The sequence below is a fragment of the Pinus tabuliformis genome, chromosome 5_2, assembly GCF_031772625.1.
Source record: "Pinus tabuliformis cultivar Carrire ecotype Pingquan chromosome 5_2, CPIR1, whole genome shotgun sequence".
Classification (NCBI taxonomy): domain Eukaryota; kingdom Viridiplantae; phylum Streptophyta; class Pinopsida; order Pinales; family Pinaceae; genus Pinus; species Pinus tabuliformis.
The window spans coordinates 49,462,347-49,466,713 of NC_142306.1; the positions used below are offsets into that span (position 1 = coordinate 49,462,347).

Genomic DNA, 4,367 nt, shown 5'->3' on the forward strand with positions numbered 1-4,367 from the left:
TTGCCTTTATAAATAAAACCTACTTTCCAATCATTTTAACTATTACAGAAAGCTCAAGTCAACTTTATTTACTTTTATATATATATATATATATATATATATATATATATATATATATATATATATATATATATATGTATGTATATATAGATATATAGATATATATATATATTTTAACAGATTTGTAAGGATAAACTCTACGTCCAATAAACAAAAAGTCTTAGATTTTTGGGCAGAGGTTCAACGAAATGCATTCAGAATTAAACGTGAAGCAGAGTATACAGAGGGCATACTGCAGAAAGAAAAATAAATTGTAGCTCCAAGGTATAATTAGCGAGGATGATGACCGGGAAGCAACTGGTTTCGAATGCCTGGTGGAAATGTATTCCCCGCTTCTTCACTCGCTGCAATTTTCTAAGTTCCCATTCTCAAATCAATTTCCAATCTCCAGAGATCGACAGAATTTGCAAATTAATAAATGACCATCCATTCCCACACTCTGCGATCGAATCCACTCTGCATCACAGCAATCTCACACTGTCATACTTTTTACTAGAAAATGTGTTGGGGAGGCTTTTCTCCGGCCACGTCAACGGTTCGAAGGCCCTGCATTTCTTCCATTGGATCAACCGGAAAAATCCCGATTATCAACACACTTCCCAGGCCTATAAAAAAATGCTTCACATCTTAGCCCGAATGCGTGATTTCGACGAGGTCTGGGAACTGCTCGACAAAATGCACCAACAAAATAAAATAACCCTCAAGGCCCTTAGCTTCGTTTTATCAAAGTATGCACAGAGAAGGTCGTTCGATGAAACCCTAGAGGCATTCGAAAAAAATGGAGAAGTTTGTGGGGAAATTGAACACGGACACAATTAATGTCCTCCTTCAGGCATTTTGCACTCAAAGACATGTGAAGGAAGCCCGGGCTGTATTCAATAAGATGCACCAGAGGTTTGCTCCCAATGCCCAGACGTTTAATATTTTGCTTTTGGGGTTTAAAGAATCTGGCAATGCAGTAGCAACAGAGATATTTTTTAGAGAAATGATCAGAAGAGGCTTGAGTCCCAATATTGTTACCTATAACATTCTCATAGATGCGTTGTGCAAGGGTAGTAGAGTTCATGATGCATTGGAACTTTTGGAAGTGATGAAAAAGAATCACTGTTGTCCTGACATTCAGACTTATACTACTTTGATACATGGGCTGGGTATTGTCTGCTATATTGATCGTGCCAGGAAACTGTTTGATGAAATGATCATAAAGGGTCACGGGCCTGATACTACGGCTTACAATGCCTTGATCAGTTGTTTTTGCAAATCAGGCTGTGTGAAGGACAGGTTGATATTGATGAAAGAGATGGAGGAGAAAGATGTTGGTTGCGATAATATGACTTATCATACAATTTTATATGCATTTCAGGAGCTTCAGAATGAGGAAGAAGTTTGTGAGCTTTTTGTCAGAATGATTTCGCAGGATTGGGTGCCACGATTCCCTGGATTTTCTTGCCATTATGCTATCAAAGCTGGCAGAGGTGCAATTTATGGGCCTCCAGATCAGAGAATAAGAATGATGGCAACGATTTCACCGCTGGCTTCCGCAGAGAATAAAAATTTCACTTTTGAAATTCCAACGTGTCATGTATATCATGATCTAGACTTTTAGAAAACGACAGATAACTGATACTTTGAACACCTCGATCACTACGTTTTCCTAACGGTTTGCCGATTTTTAGTAGTTAAGAAGTTGAGTTATCTAATTATGGAGAATGAGTTAGCTCTCATTGCCAGCTGAACAAAGCCACCTCCAAAAATCTGTGCGTACCAACCTTCATAAAGGTTCGAACTGGAGTTTTGAGGGGTTAAAATCCAACTTTGAACAATGCAATCATCAAACAAAGCCCTACTCGTTTAGTGATTGTGGCTTCCCTTGAAGACAGACTTGAAAGCTGAAAGTTCGGACATGGAAGGAAAAAGTTTCACATGAGAAGACTCCAAGATAATACCTCTCATTCAGTTTGTGAGTAAAGCTTTAAAAAGAACAGCGGTATTGAAATTTCTGGTTTTCCTCATTTTTGCGACAGTCGTCCTTGTAAATTTACAGTCGTTTTTCATCAAATGAATCAATTGTTCTACGATTTCATACTTTCCAGGAACTGTTCTACAAATTACTCAACGCTGGTTCTTGTGCTGCAAACTGCTTGCCAAATCTTACAAATAGTTCGGCAAATTTCACCCAAATTAAAAAGGGGAGATTTAACCTCACATAATACCAAAAATTGATACTAAAGTGAAATAAATCGATAATTAAAACCAGGAAACCCTCGCTGAAATTAAAATGCTGTGTTGACATTTGATAATCAAAACTAAAATCCTCGCGCAATTATTATACGTGGTTCTTAAGTGCTGAAATCCCTCTGCAATATTTTATATGCAATTCTTATAATTATTACAGCCTTACGTTCATAAATATAATCTCGTTAATTACGCTTTTTGTGTGCAGTTGTGGCGTTGATTTAATATATCTATTTATTAAATAAGTCCGTTTTTATTTGAATATATCGGACACATTTTTTTAATGTGCAACAATATATATTTTCAAATTTATTATAGAATTATATAATTTTATTAATGGTTTTATATATATATATATATATATATATATATATATATATATATATATTTTAGGAGATATATATATTTTAAGGAGATTGTAATAGAACTCTACGGTACTGCAATTAGAAATTTACAACAAGTCATAAAGGTCACAAAGGTTTTGTCACATATGTTTGGTCAGTTTCAAACAGTTACGTCAATACTCTGTTCATCTGTCTGGTTTGCAGGGGTGATTGCGGCTACAAGACTTATTAGAAGCAAAACATGGCTCTGTAAATGTGAGCTAGAGTAACAAGACTTCATTTTTTTTTTTTGAAAGAGTTAATTTGATTTTAGAGAAATACCCACATAGCAAACAAAACTAGTTATGCATGCATGGGCCCATAGGCCTCAAGGGTTAAACTTGGCTCTGATACCAAGTGTGAGGACCATATTCAGACTAATAAAGTGTAAGGACCAGATTCAGACTATTCACATTTTTTTTTTTTGTTACAGCAAATACAACCAGAAAAGAAACGCATTGAGATTTCAAATTTATTTAGCACACACATTCCTGACACTCATTTCAGGAAGACATATCATAACATTTACATACGTTTAACTAAGATCAATAGTAATGAAATGCATGTGTACCGTTCACCAGAAGGCGAGACTCCGCTTGCTCTGCTGTTACTGGTATTCCCTTGTAGCTGGTCACCTCCGCGAGTGAATGATGACGCACTTGATCCAAATGTGAAGACCCACCGGTTAACCTCCCAGCCTACTCCTTGGGTACTCTTCTTCCCCGCGGACCCCCGAGCTGCAATGGGGTTGTACAATGGAGGAAAGCACTAGCTGGTAGAGGAGAGCACACCTTGGCTCAAGAGTTCCCTCTCTAAAATCCTCTACCTCACCAAACTCAATATAGCTTCGTAATCACTGCTTTGACATCATCTCATCCATCCAACAATAGGGATCCCCCCCAAAAAAAAGTCCCTTCTCCCATGGCTTGCCCCTTCTTTTATAGGAGTCCTCATAGGTGACACTTGTCATGTCATGCATAATTAATTATTTTTTTATAATTCAATAGCTTGATTATTCACCCACCCATGTGTCATTCTCACATCAAGGGTCTCCCAAAATTATTTACTTAAATTTTTATTTAAAACTAATATTTTCCTCACCTCAACAAGATTCCTATTTCTCCTCCTAGTTGTCCCTTTATTCCCCCTTTTTATTCCTTAATTTGTGTTCATTACTTGAAGTCAATTAATGAGTCAAGATTTTATCCCCAATCTACTCCCTAATTTAACTCAGGTTATCTCCTAGATGGATATTCTTATGTTGGTTGTTGACACATGGAGCTTCTCTACAATTCTCTAAATTTAATTTATTATTCTCATTTTAATTCACCTTCCTCTTTTCTTAATTAGGTTTAAATTAGTTTAGGATTAATCTTTATCCTTACAATTATGTTTGTCTTTCCCCTTTTTCCTAATTAAACCACATAATCTTCCTAGTATTTTCCAACATGGGAAGGGTAGAGTTTTTAAGGTACTCTATTTTAATTCTTCCTATGATCCTCCTTATTCCAAGTTTTATTTTTGATTTAATTACATTGGTTTCTAATCATTATTTACCCTTGATGTAAATTTACCTAGTTTTCCTTCCTTGCTTATATTTATTTATTATTATTTATTTTTAATGATTCCAAGGGTGCCACACCTAATAGCTTATTTGTGATGTCAAGGGTGCCAGTTTGGTTGTGCCCT

General features: G+C 36.0%; 1 pseudogene; it reads left to right on the forward strand.

Annotated features, from left to right (window-relative positions):
• Positions 1-339: 339 nt before the first annotated feature.
• On the forward strand, positions 340-1,666 carry LOC149157523 (pentatricopeptide repeat-containing protein At1g74900, mitochondrial-like; annotated as a pseudogene).
• The last annotated feature ends 2,701 nt before the right edge of the window (positions 1,667-4,367 follow it).